Source organism: Telopea speciosissima, chromosome 8 (assembly GCF_018873765.1).
Source record: "Telopea speciosissima isolate NSW1024214 ecotype Mountain lineage chromosome 8, Tspe_v1, whole genome shotgun sequence".
NCBI classification, from domain to species: Eukaryota; Viridiplantae; Streptophyta; class Magnoliopsida; order Proteales; family Proteaceae; genus Telopea; species Telopea speciosissima.
The window spans coordinates 1613183-1627890 of NC_057923.1; the positions used below are offsets into that span (position 1 = coordinate 1613183).

Genomic DNA, 14708 nt, shown 5'->3' on the forward strand with positions numbered 1-14708 from the left:
GTCGCGATTTTTGAACTTGCTACTCCGGTCACAACAGGGACGATTGTGGTCGTGATTTCTTCCCCATCCACGACGAGGAGACTTCTGCAAACCGTCACAACCGGAGATATGATTTTCAAACCAGGGACCTCGACTAAGGTACTGCTAGGCAACAGGCTGGGGAAAATCTCCAAGGCATGGATGGGATTCTCGCAAGAAGAAGGCGGAACAGAGGAGACTTTCACTGCAAAGGGATCTTCAGTGGAGGCGCCATGCCAAGCAGCAGGGCATTTTCCGGTCAAATGGCCAAACACCTTGCAGGATAAACACTGAGGAGGGGTCCATTCATAGTGGACAGCCTGGTTGAAGGAGAATCCTTCGTCATCAACTACAAGGATGGAAGTCGGCAGGGGAGCATCTGCTGGAACTTCCACACAAATTCTGGCGAAGGGGAGACGATCCTGCAGTTTGGTTCTGCCGTCGGAATAGAGAGGGTTTCCAAGGACCGAGCCAATAACGCTGAGGCCCTCCTCACACCAGAATTGCAGAGGGAGCCTGGGGAGAGAGACCCAGAGAAGGAGCAAGCTCAGATCGAGGCAATGCGGCTGGAGGTAGCGATTCCATTACTGGAGGAAGAGAGGTTTTCTTCAGACATTCCAAGGGCCTCAATCCAAAACTCTACCTTTGTCTTCTACTTCAGAAAACTTGAAGATGAAAACTCCATTGTCTAGCAGGTAGATTTCAAAACCACTCTTTGTTTTCCATTGCTTCGAAAGGGAAGCTTTGACAAGAGGGAATGGGGGTCGAGTTCCCATAAAATGCCCTACAAGGCAGTTGTCCTATTTCTTAGCTTCAAGATAGAGGACATCGGCTTCATAGTGGGCTGCTTTGGAGCCACCGATGATGGTAGGACGGACAAAGTGGAGGAGAAAGCCATCACGAGATGAGGGGCTTAGGTTTGAGAAAAGGGAGGACCAAGGCCTAGGATCAGGGGGTGCCCTGGGAGGTGACGGCACCACCCCAGGGTGTTCAGACATAGGGGAGAGAGTTCAGGCAGGTTCCCACATAGGGGAGACTTACTTCTCAATTTCTTGTTGTTTGCGCAGAAGTGAAATTGATCCTCTTAACAAAATATGTATCTTAAGGCCTTTGCATCTGTCCAAGACTTAAGTTCTGAAAGGACTACAGCCAGAGGTGACTACACCAGTGCAAAAACATAAAGAGCCAACCGAGTCAACACCTGAGGCAGATCCAGTGAAAGAAGCTCCTACTGAAGTAGTGTGGTAGATTCTAGTGTGGAAGCCACCATTGAAACCAATCCAGAAACTGTAATTGTTGATGATGTCACTCTTGGACTCCTACATAGAAAACTTAAAAAACCCAACTTGAAAACTGAAAAGTCTAATTAAAGCAACTAGAAAAAGAAGTCAACTCATTAACTAAGCCTAGAAAAATGAAAAGACACTTTAAGAAAATTAAACTCAGGTCTGGTAGCTCTTTGGAGTCAACTTAATGGGCCTCACCAGCAATAATATCACAAGAACTAACCCTGACCAGCTTAACCCATGTCTGGGCTTAATTGAGGCTGGTTCTTGGCCCTGCAGTTTGGATCTACTTCTGATGTGGACAAAAATAACATGAGGGATCTTCTTCAGGCTTGATACTGCATCAATGTTTGCAACCAATAACCCCATCAATTGGAAGTCCCCTCCCTTTCTATGGTCAGGACTCAGGACTATATATTCTTTTTTATCCAAGGGATTCAAATCCTCTATGCCATAACTTGCTAAAGGGGTTATGTAGCCATCATGAGTAGCAACACGTAGTTGGACTATCAGAGCTAAAAAAGCACCATCAATTAGGGTTTTGAAATTTATGAAATAAATGGATATGAAATGTTAGAATATATGTCCTCCAGAATACCATGGGGGTATTCTGGTCCTTTTGCGGTATTTTTATGTTATTAAGTGTATTTAGCTTATGTCGGTTGTGTGGGTTTTAGTCCCACATCGCCTAGCTTAGACTATTTGTAATTTACCCATAATAGAGGGGCTTACCTATCAATGAAGACTAGCAAGTATTCTCTCATTCTCTCTTTTCTAGCCCACGATTCTACCAACATGGTATCAAAGCTGGTCTAATCTAGGTTAGAAAAAGAGAAAGAAAACCCTAATCCATCTCTTCAATCAACTTCTCCCTTTCTCGGCTTCTCCTTCTTCTGTTTTCTTCTTCTCAACCTTGTAAAGGGGCAGCACTAATGAGGTAAATACAGCATACCAATGATTTAGTTGCTGCCCCCCTCCCTTTCTACCTTTTTTTATTAAAAAAATTCTGTTCGAAATCTGCTGGAGCCATACCTGCGATATTGGAGCAGTCCAGAATTTTTGGAGATCTGATTTCTACCTAATGAAGATTGATCCTCCATTGTTGGAGCCTCCTATGCAACCTTTTCCAGCACTCTTCTACCCTATTCCATAGTCTTCCTTCCCTGTTTTTTCTCTCTCCATCTTTTATTAACTTTTCTAGCCTCCATACCCAAATCGATCTCAACTTGCCAAGGTTTTTCAAAATCCTGACTCCAATCGATTTTGGGGTTTCCCTTTTCAGATGCAGCTGATTTTTTGGGGTTGATTCCCTACTACTACAAGCTCTACTCGACCTAAGTTGGACAATTTCTGATGGCTGGATTTGTTTTCACAGCACAACCTTCTCAACCTGCTATTTTTGGTTGGTTACCTGCTAAAACCCTGACTCAAATTGAAATTAGGGTTATAGGTTTCAGTTTTTGCTAATTTTTTGAGGGCTGATTACTCCAACTACAAGGACCACTCGACCTCAGTATTAGCCCCTTTCCAAGTGTTTGAAGACCCCTAACCCCAATCGATCCTCCTTTTCAGGGTTTTACAAAACCCTAACACATCGATGTTAGGGTTAGGGTTGCTTGCTGCTGCTGGAGTTTTTTGGAGGTGTTTCTACTATCAAGAGAGGAAATTTACTTCAATTATTCATGGCTTGAAGAAGTTATTTTACACAAGATAGCTGTTGCCCTATTTTTTCTGCACTTTGGTGTTTCTCCCACTTGAAGATCAAGTCTCAATCACCAAGGAGATTGGTCATTCAAACTGGAGATCCATACCCGCAGTTGAGGTCAGCATCTATTACCAGAAGACATCACCTTTGATAAGTCATCATCACTTTTGTTGAAGCCCCCTTCCCTACAATCGATCTTAGAAAACCCTGACTATAATCGATCTAAGGGTTAGGGCAGTCCTCTCTTGCTGATTTTTTTAGGAGAGTTTTATAACCATCAAAGGAGTATTCAACCCATATTTCAGCATCATTCATCAATTATATTTGGAAAAAATTCAGGTTCATTCTTATGGCTCGGTTTCTCCAATTATCAACCTATTTCTCTTACTTGTTCCTATATGGCTGGCTGCTTCAACTACCTATGGGTTTGTCTGGTTATTTATCTTATATTTGCTGGTTATTTTGAGCTTTAATACCTACCTAGCTGGTGTTATTGATTGGCTTCTGTAAGCTTGACTGGTTGACATGTTACTGCAGCCTTTATGTGGACTACTGCTGCCCTAGTATTGTGACTGAGTTTCCTACTATTGGAGATCGAATTTCTTTCATTATTGAAGACTCGAATCTGCTACCCTGGAGATCAGTTTATTTGGGATTACAACAGTGTGTTCCACGGTTATTGGTTGCAACTACGAACCTATTCAATTATGTGAAGCTTTTCTGGTTCATATCCGGCACACTTTGGAGCTTGAATCCTACCATTGTTCCCTAATTCAGATCTGATCCAACTTTTGTTGAGCTTCTTACATCCATTGCTGTCCAGATATCTTCATCAGTTCTATTTCGCATGTGGGAGTTTATACATTGGAGTTTTTTGCACACTTGTTCCTCCTTGTTTGAAGATTGGAGCCTTTCCTTACTTCAAATCAGATTTGTATACTTATCAGATTTGAATATTGGAGTTAGGAGTTTCTCCCCTGCAGGAGTTTCCATCAACAGTGTTTGTTTAATCGTTTGAAGATGGTTGGAGATTTATATGTTGCATTATTTACTTCGTACTTCATTATCCCATTGCTTTTTTTTCCCTTCACTACCTCCCACAACATACCTTTGGCATAACCCATAACCACCTTGGACGTTAATAGTATTCTCTTCTTTGCCATTTCTTCTTTTTCCATTACCCTTGGCAGCTGTTGGAAAATTCTGGAATATTATGTTTTGCCCTATATCTTACATCATCCCTGTTATGTCCAAGTGTACTACACGTGAGGGGGGGATTATATACGGTATACCTGCAGCCATTGCAGAAAGCAGAACTTGCAGGAACACTTGGTGCAAAACATAGAAGGTCAGAGGTTTCACCATTGCCAATGGGTATCTACTTTGTTATTGGGTTGAGTTTGCCGCAAGGGAGAGGTTGGTCTTAAAATTTTGAAGATGTTTGGTTATTGCCTGCCTATATGAGGTTCTACAGTTGGGTTGTTTTTTTCCGCTACTTGATCTTTACTGCTGCCTGATTCATCTGCTTACTATCCTAGTCAATTATCTTCAAGATTATCAGTCCGAGATTCATCACACTGGACAGCTACTGAAGATTGGTGAAAGTTTACTGATCAAGCCTGCCCAAGTTTTGAAGATCTACTTTTACAAGTTCTTGAAGGTTTATTTGGGAGCTGCATTCATCTTGAAGCCGGATTCTGCTACAACTTATCTTTTCCCATTTTATTCAAGTTGAGTATTAGTACCTTGTATGCGCCAACTTGAGGGGGAGTGTTAGCATTGTTATGGAGATGAGTTCTTTTTCTTTTTCTTTTTCTTTAGTCCAAGTTGGATCTTTTTTCTTTAATATTAGTACAATCCAGCTTGAGGGGGAGTATTAGAATATATGTACTCCAGAATACCATGGGGGTATTCTGGTCCTTTTGGGGTATTTTTATGTTATTAAGTGTATTTAGCTTATGTCGGCTGTGTGGGTTTTAATCCCACATCGCCTAGCTTAGACTATTTGTAATTTCCCCTCTATTATAAATAGAGGGGTTTATCTATCAATGAAGACAAGCAATTATTCTCTCATTCTCTCCAATACTTCAATCTCCCCCTTACGGCAAACTCAACCCAATAACAAAAGATACATAATAGCAATGGTGGAAAACGAAAGAAATTGCACATCACAATCTTGCACCCCATCCAATTCTTTCGAAGACTTTTCTATCAACGAAAGCTCTCTTCCCCCCCCCCCCCCCACCCCAAAAACCCAAACGAACCACTGATCCTCTTAGGCTTGGAACTAGAGGTTTTCAACCTCCTAATCAATCTTTGGCCAAGCATCTCAAAGATGGAGGTTTCCATCAAACTCCATCAAGTCAGACTCTCTCCTACAATGAAGTCCCAACATTGTAACCAGCTTGTGTGTTCATCCGCCTCTCCTACCGAGGTTTTGTGTTCATTGACCTCTCTGCCATTGGATCCTCACCGTCGACTGGTATTTTAGATACCAATAATAGCGAGTAAGTTCATGATGCATGGGACTCAACACTGGTGCAGTATTTAACACCTAAAAGGCGGACATGATGCAGTTCAATGATACATGATTCAACATAAACGAAAGCAATTCCTGGTAGCTTAGATTCTCAAGATCCAACTGACCCTTAATAAAAACATGGGCATAGTCTAGTCACACGTGAGAAAAATCAAAGTGTCTTGCTGAAAGCCACATACAATGAAATGGAGTAAAGCAAATGGGTGGTGTCCACCTGTTAGAGTTTGTATGGTACAGCGTACTTTGGTCATTGTCTTGTTACAAGTCATGTTAAGTTGTATTTTATGTCTTTCGTTCTTTTTATCTTTTACCTCCCTAGGGAGGCTTGTGTAATTACAAGAACTTGTTAATGAAAGGAGATGAGTTGAGGAGTTACTCACTCACAATCGATTCTCTCAACCTCTCTTCTCTTTTCTCCTTCTTCTTCTTCTTCTTCGTGCTGTGAATCTATTCTCTCCTACTAGAATCGATCCATATTCAAGTTCTCACTTGGTATCAGAGCTAAGTCCTCTAGTTTGAGAGTCGACTAAGCGAGGTTACAGCAGCAGCCTGTGGATCCTCGAAGTGTGCTGGTTTCCAAAAAGGGTCCAACTGTTGATGTTGGAGGCCGGCCTGAGGATGTCGTTGGCGAGGAGGGGAGGTGTGTTGCCGTGGAGAGGTCAGCTAGCGAGGTTACTCCTCAGCCTTTGGAAGATGGCAAAATCCCTTGCGAAAGGAACGAGGGCTTAAGTCCTAAGAAGGATGGGGTCGTGGAAGGAAGGGATCTAAACATGGTCGCGCCTAATCTGGGGATGGAGCCGATTGTGAAAGGAGATGGGGGTGCTGCTAACTACACTTTGGTTGTTGACTGTTCGCAGTCTGTGGGCGATACTTCTATGCCTTATTTTAATGACAGAGCTAGGCCCGTGAGGGCCAGAGACAACTTCCATGTTACAAATCTGGCTGCCACGCCTGCCTTAGGCCGTGAGGCTTTGTTGGAGAGCTTTAAGTCGTTCAATGCTTCTATTGATGGAAGGATTCGCAGAACCTTTGCCAATTTAGGTAAGGAAAATTCTGGTTTGGTGCCAGTAGGCTCTCGCGCTGGAAAGCGGCAGCCCTCTCGGCCTGTCTTTTTCAGTGCTGCCCAGGTGTACAAGAGGAAGAAAATTAAGAAGGCTAAGCGGGGATGACCAGCTAAAGAGGGGTCCCTACGGCGTGTTACAAGATCGATGAGATTGGTGGTTTCCACTCCAAACGGTTCTAAATGAGTTGCTTATTTTGGAATGCAAGGGGTATTGGGAATAAGCCTACCACTAGGCGGCTGAAAACATTAACAAACATGCATAAGGTTGACATTGTTGCTATTGCGGAGCCTAAAGCGCAAGATTCAAAGGCGTGAGTGGTTATACGACGGATTGGTTTGGATTGGATGATTGCATTGGGAAGGATTTGGGTTTTTTGGAGAGCTTCGTTGCAGATTAAAGTTGTGGAGGAACACCGTCAGTTTGTTACGCTGGAGTCTGTGGATGACAATGCAGGAACATTTGTTATTACCTTTGTCCATGGGCTTTGCTCGGTGATGGAGAGGAGGGAGGTGTGGGAAAGGCTTGAACTCTTTTCCAGGTCTACCACTTTCCCATGGTAGGTGGGAGGTGACTTTAATGTTGTTATGTCCCTATTGGAAAAAGTGGGTGGCAGACCTGTGTGTTCCATGTCTCTAGAGGAGTTTGGGAGTTTTGTGAGTGGCGCAGGCCTTATTGATGCAGGTTACGTTGGTAATATCTTTACCTGGTCGAATAATAAGACAGGAGCAGGAAGTGAAATGGTCAGGTCGGATCGCTTTTTGGTGAACGCTGCACGGATTGGGGCTTTTCCCAGGTGTGAGGTTACCCACCTTAATCGGACGTGCTCTGATCATGCACCTATTTGGCTTTCCTTTTCTGTTGTTTGCAACCGTGCGTTTTCAGCCTTTAAATTTCAGCAGATGTGGTTGTTGCACCCGGGTTTTTTTATTTTGTAAAGGTCAATGGGAAAAACCTGTGGTTGGCTCGCCCAGTTTTGTTTTGTACTTGAAGCTCAAAGGGCTTTGCGGTGCTCTCAGTAAGTTGAACAGGGAGGTTTTTGGCAATGTGCATCAGAAGGTTAGGGATGCTGAGGACTCGGTCAGCAAGGCAGAAGCAGATTTTGATCTGGGTGCCAGTGATGAGGCCAGGGAGGCTCTTGTGGAGGCCAGGAATGTCCTGCAAGGGGTGTTGCTTCAGGAGGAAATTTTCTGGAAGCAAAAATCCAGAGTAACTTGGTTAAAGGAGGGGGATCGAAACACGAAGTTTTTCCACTCCATGGTTAGTGTCAGAAGAAGGCAGGGCAATGTGAACAGAATAAAAGGCAGGGATGGTACGTGGGTCTCCGACTCTGATGGGGTGCAGGCTGAGGTGGTGCGGCATTTCTCGGGTATCTTTGCTTCTCAAGGCTATCTGATTGATGAGGAGTTGCGATCCCCGTAGAGAATGTTGCTCTGCTGTTAACCCCTCTTTAGAGGAGGTAAAGGGGGCTATTTTTTCCTTGTCAAGTGACAGTTCGCCGGGCCCAGATGGTTTTTCGGGGTATTTTTTCACCACTTGCTGGGAGGTGGTGTACAATGATGTATGGGCAGCGGAAGTGGATTTCTTTGAAGGTGCGACACTTCCTAGAAGCATCACCTCAGCAAATCTGGTCCTTATTCCCAAGAAGGATAACCCTAAGGTAATGGCTGATCTCCGTCCTATTAGCTTTTGTAACTTTTCTTATAAGATTATTGCCATGATCTTTGTTTCCAGACTGGCAGGGTTGCTTCCTTCCTTAGTGGCAGAGGAGCAGGGTGCTTTTGTGCAGGGTAGGTGTATCCATGATAATATCTCCATTGTCTAAGAGATTGCTCAAGACTTGAACAAGAAGACTCGAGGGGGTAATGTGATCCTCAAGCTAGATATGGCGAAAGCCTATGACCGTTTAGAGTGCGAGTTCCTTTGGCAAGTCCTCTCCAGATTTGGTTTTAGTGAGGCTTGGATTGCCTTAATCACGAAGACTGTGGAGAACTGTTAGTTCTCTATAGTGTTGGGAGGCAGCCAATCGGGCTTTTTCAAGTCTTCCAGGGGAGTGAGGCAGGGGGACCCCTTATCACCTGCTCTTTTTATTTTGGCAGAGGAGGTGCAGAGCAAGGGCATAAAAAATCTTTTTATGGCGGGGCATGCATCTTACTAGGGGTTTGAAGAGCTCGCTCAAGCAAGTTATGGGGTTTATTAGCAGATATGAAGACTTTTCGGGGCAGCTGGTCAATAGGCAAAAAAGCTGCTTTATTTTGGGTGACAAGGTCCCTTTGGCTAGAGCCCGTATGGTAGGGGCTGTGACTGGGTTTGCAAGGAAGTCATTCCCAATCACCTATTTGGGGGCCCCTCTCCACTCCGGAAGACTCAAAATTTGTTTCTTTAATGATCTTGTTGAAAAAAATAAGAAACAAGATGGCAAGCTGGAAGGGAAGGCTCTTATCCTTCGAAGGACGTGTTACACTTTTAAAACATTTCCTCTCTTCGATTCCCATCCATGTTCTCGCTACGTTGGATCCGCCTAAGGCAGTCTTTCGGAGGTTATATGGAATTTTTGCCGATTTTCTTTGGGGAAGCTTGGAGTGGGGAAGTTTTAGGCACTGGGTGTGTTGGCAAAAGGTTTGTAGGCCACTTGAAGAAGGGGGGTTGGGGGTTAGGCTCCTCGAGGATGTTGGCATTTCCCTTAGGCTTAAGGGCCTTTGGAGGGTCCTTTCTGACCGCTCACTGTGGAGTATTTTTTCAGGGCAAAATTCTTTAGAAACTTTCATGTTGCTCCGGCTGGGTTGCAGGGAGTTCGCTTAAAGTCTTGGCGTGACACTCTGGCATTTAAAGGGTTCTTGATGGATAATTCGAGATGGTTGCTTGGCTTTGGCAACATATCCTTCTGGCTTGATGATTGGACTGAGGCTGGCCCTTTGATTGGCTATGTTGACAATGGTCTTCTGGTGGATACGGATTTGTATGTCAAGGATGCTTTGGGGGAGGATGGATCGTGGAGGTAGGACATTTTAGCTCACATTGATTTTGCTGCAATAAGAGATAGCATTACCCTTGGTAATTTTGCTCTTTCAGACAGGAATGATGTTTTAGTGTAACCCCTTCTACTGATGGCTGCTTCACTACTAGGTCGGCTTGGAATGAACTGCGGAGGGTTTATCCTGTGATATCATATGCTAAGTGGATATGGAATCAGTTTGTACCCTTGACGGTGGCCCTTTTTTCTTGGCAACTCCTTAATGGAAAGATCCCCACAAATGAATCTCTAATGTCGGTTGGCATTCCTTTGGCTTCCAAATGCAACTGCTGTGGAAATCCACGGAAGGAGACTACTGATCACTGTCTGGTTACTGGTGGTATGGCTTCTAAGGTGTGGGCTTATTTCTCTCGTATTTTTTACATCTCTCCTCGTATCTCACAGGATGTCAGAAGTCGTTTCTCTCTTTGGCAGGAGTCGGCTCGCTGTAACAGCCTAAGTGCTTGTACCACAGGAGTCCTGCCTTCTTTGATTGTATGGGAGCTTTGGAAGGAGAGAAACAATAGAAGGCATGGGGAAAGTAGGCGTACTGCTGGTTCAATAGTTGAGCGCATTAAAGCCTGGATGAAAGAAGTTCAGTTGCCCTCCAAGGTTGGTCGGTTGGGGTCCTTAAGGGACAGCTTAATTCTTCAGCGTTTTGGCCTCTTGGCTCCAAAACCCAAGCTGAAACGGCCTCTACCAGTTTATTGGTGTCCACCTTTCGCCTCAGTAAAGCTTAATGTGGGTAGTGCTTGTAGGGGTAATCCAGGCTATGGAGGGGGTGGAGGGGTTATCAGGGACTCGAATGGTGTGGTCTTCGCGGTCATCTCTAACTTTTATGGTATTTGCACTAATTCGATTGCAGAGCTAAGAGCCTTAAGGGATGGTTTGCTCATGTGCCAGGATTTAGGTCTCTTTGATCTGGTGGTTAACTCGGATTCCGCATCCACTATCAGAATGGTTAACCATAAGAGGAGTAACTTGTGGAAGGGGTGGAACTGGTTCCAGGAGGATTTGGTTTTAGTTGCCACTGCTCCAGCTTGTGTCCTTTGCTTATCGCGAAAATAATAGGACGGCTGATTGGTTGGCTTATCTTGCTTGTGATCTGGGTCGTCCATCACTTTTCAGCAGGACGGTCTACCTACGGGTGATTTTCAGGTTATTCTACGGGAGGACAGGGCTGGACTGCCTGTTCTCAGAAAATAGCTTATGGTGTTTTCTTCCCTTTCTGTACGGTTCTGGTAGGTTTCGATCCTTCAGAGGCCAAGAGTGGTTGTACTCCTTGGGCTGGAGTAAGGTGGAATGTCTCCCCCATGTATGCTCTTATTATTTATTATTTTTAATAAAATGCTAGGGGCTGGCCCGGGTCCCAAGTAATATTCAGGTTTTTTAAAAAAAAAACTATGTGAAGTATTACTCATATTACATTAGTTGGAGTTCCATTCTTCAAACCAACACACGATGGAGGGAGTTTAGAAGCTGCTGAAGAGGACTGAATCCCTTGAAGCTACACACCAAGTTACCGCCAGCCTCTAGTGTTTTTTTCGTTTCTCCCTCATCTTCCCATCTTTTGGGATGAGATTTGGTTCTAGGGGTATCCTTTCAGACCCCCCCACCACTCGGTTGAAGAGAGGAGCAAGTTGAGGAGCATAGCTCAACTCTTTGATGCTCCCCAGGCCCAGCCAGACTCAGTTTTTCCCTCCATGTTTGAGTTTTATTGGCTGTAATGAATGGTATGAACACTCTTGGTTGAATGTTTCACCTATTTGGACTTTGGTTGTTGTGGATTGAAGTTGAGATGCACATGAAGTGTTTGCTTTCGTTTTTATCAAGGATTTACTCTCTGTTTGTGCGCTGCTGAGACTGTTTGGGTAGAGTATTTGCCCTCTGTTTGCTGGATTACTTACTTGTGTTTGGGTAGAGTAACTAGAGTTTACTCCCCCATTTGTGCAAGGCACTATTTCGATTTGTTGAGTATTTTGATACCATGTCTGGCACTAGCTCCAAGGTTACTAAAACTCGGGTCTCAGTACCAACTTGGCCCTTAGGAAAACCGAGTCAAGTCGAGATCTCGCCGAGTTGGTGCATTTTTTTTTCCGACTCGAAGCCTCAACTCGGTGGGTTTTAGACCTAGTTTAGGTCTGAAACTTGGTATTCAGCCTATTTTAGGCCATTTAAACACAATGGCATTATCAGATTTTGCAAAAACAAAGTCCAAATCTGAATTTCAATTCGGATCATAGGTTGGTAGGCGATGACGTACTAAAATACCCTACTCTACACATAATTTAGTAATAAAAAGCAAGCAAAACATTCAATTAATAGCTAAACAACTTAAATAAGAATTAGAAATGTTAAAGTGATACATCAAACTGTTTAACAGTGTTACAACTATGTTAACAAAACAAGTTTGTGGAATAATGCTTGAATGATCAATGAGATCAGTCAAGCTCTCTATTTATAATAATAAATGAGATTACAAGGAGAAACACTATTAGTGACACTATTCACGAGTTCACGACACTGTTCACAACACTGTTCACGTGAACAGTGTCACAGCCCTAATTACATTTCTACCTTTGCTCATAAATACATAAATAAAGAATAAATCAAACACCCAAAAGACCAAAATACCCCCATGATATTCTGGTGTACATAATTTAACACTCCCCCTCAAGTTGGTGCAAATATATCAATCATGCCCAACTTGACTAGAATGGGATGGAACAATTTCCCAGATAATCCCTTAGCGAAGATATCAGCAACCTGATCAGCAAACTTCACAAAGGGAACACAAATCAACCCTTCTTCCAGCTTTTACTTGATGAAATGTCTGTCCACTTCAACATGTTTAGTGCGATCATGTTGTACCGGGTTGTGTGCAATGCTAATTACAGCTTTGTTATCATAGTACAACATCATGGGAAGATGAACAGAAACACCAAGATCTTGTAGCAAGTCTTTCAACCAAAGTAACTCACAAATGCCCTGTGCCATAGCCCGAAACTCGGCTCTAGCACTAGAACGAGCCACCACATTCTGCTTCTTGCTACGCCAAGTGACCAAATTGCCTCCTACAAAATAACAGTACCCAGAGATAGACTTCCAATCTGTAGAACCAGCCCAGTCAGCATCGGTATATGCCTCTACCCGTACGTAACCATTAGGAGACAGAAGAATGCCTTTTCCAAGAGCTGACTTCAAGTACTGGAGAATTTGAAGAACAGCCTCCATGTGAGAAGAATAGGGATCATGCATGAACTGACTCACAATACTCACAGCAACAGCAATATCTGGACGAGTGTGTGACAGATAAATCAGCTTTCCCACTAGGCGTTGGTACCGGCCTTTATCAACAGGTTCACCCTCCTTTTCTTTGAGACGAACAGTAGCCTCCATAGGAGTATCTGAAGGGTGACATCCTAACAGAACAGTTTCAGCCAACAAGTCTAAGACATACTTCCTTTGGGAGAGAAAGATGCCTTTAGAAGATCCGACAACCTCAATCCCAAGAAAGTACCGTAGCGGCCCTAGATCTTTAATCTCGAATTTCTACCCAAGAAACCTCTTCAACCGGCTGATCTCATCCCCATCATTGCCTGTAACCACAATGTCATCTACATACACTATAAGAACAGTGAGCTTCTCACCAGCCCTCTTTATAAAGAGAGTATGATCAGCATTACTTTGCTTGTAGCCAACAGATGTCATTGCCTCGTGGAACCAACCAAACCATGCTCGAGGTAACTGCTTCAGCCCATACAGTGCTCGCTTCAATTTCCACTCCTTGCCTTTATTATTGTCAGAAGAAAAACCTAGTGGAATATCCATGTATACCTCTTCACAAAGTTCCCCATTTAGGAAGGCATTCTTCACATCCAACTGTTGGAGATCCCATCCAAGATTAACTGCACACGATAGTAAAACCCGAACTGTATTCAATTTTACGACAGGGGCAAAAGTCTCCTGATAGTCAATCCCATATGTTTGGGTGAAGCCCTTTGCAACCAAACGTGCCTTATATCGATCCACAGACCCATCAATCTTTTGTTTGACCACAAACACCCACTTACATCCCATTGGTTTTTTTTCCTAGAGGGAGGGTTGTTTTTTTCTAAAGCTCTCATTTCTTCTAACATAGCTGCCTTCCACTTTCCATCGATATATGCTTCCTGCCAGTTTTTAGGAATAGAAACAGAAGAAAGAGAGGACACAAATGCACGAAAAGATGGAGAAAGAGAACTATAAGAAACAAAGCAAGAAATGGGATGCAGGGTGCAAGTCCTAGTACCTTTTCGATGAGCAATAGGTAGATCGAAAGGAGAGGTCTCACCACAAGGAGGAGGAGAATCTGACTCCTGCGTCTGCAATTGGATAGGTATTAGTGCCACAGTGGATTGATGCCCTCTGTTAGAGTGTCTCTTCTAGGTGATGATATTTCTCATCTGAAATTCACTGATGGCTCTCCGGACTGGAGTCAACTCCCCCTAACAATGATCATTACCACCATTATTTCCTACACACTCCCCCTGTAAAGGAGTCCCGACAGATGAAGGGACAACAGCCAAAGGAGGCTGGGCAGCAACCAAAGGAGGTTGGACAGCAGCGGTAGGAGGCTGGGCAGCAGCGGTAGGAGGCTAGGCAGCAGCCAAAGGAGCAATTTCAAGGGGAGGAAACACAAGCACATCTTCACTGGAACCAGAATTCTCCCCCTGAAGATGTGTAGACTGATAATAGGCAAGACTTTCATGAAAGACCACATCCATACTGACCAAAGTACGACGAGAAGGAGGGTGGTAACACTTATAACCTTTCTGGGTTGGAGAGTAACCCAAAAAAATACACCTTAACCCACGATGATCAAATTTGCCATGAGGTTTAGTGTCTTTGGCATAACACACACAACCAAAAACTTTGGGAGGAACCACAAAGGTGGAATTCCCATGTAAAATATCAGCCGGACTGCGGGAGTCAAGAACACGGGAAGGCAACCGATTAATAAGATAGGTTGCAGTAAGAATAGCATCCCCCAAATATTAGGAGGGAACATGGCGCGAAAACATCAACGCCCTGACCACTTCCAACA

General features: G+C 43.9%; 1 protein-coding gene across 2 annotated transcripts in view; it reads right to left on the reverse strand.

Annotated features, from left to right (window-relative positions):
- The window catches only part of LOC122670862, a 161765-nt gene that overhangs the window by 126909 nt on the left and 20148 nt on the right, over positions 1–14708 (reverse strand). The window lies entirely within an intron of this gene.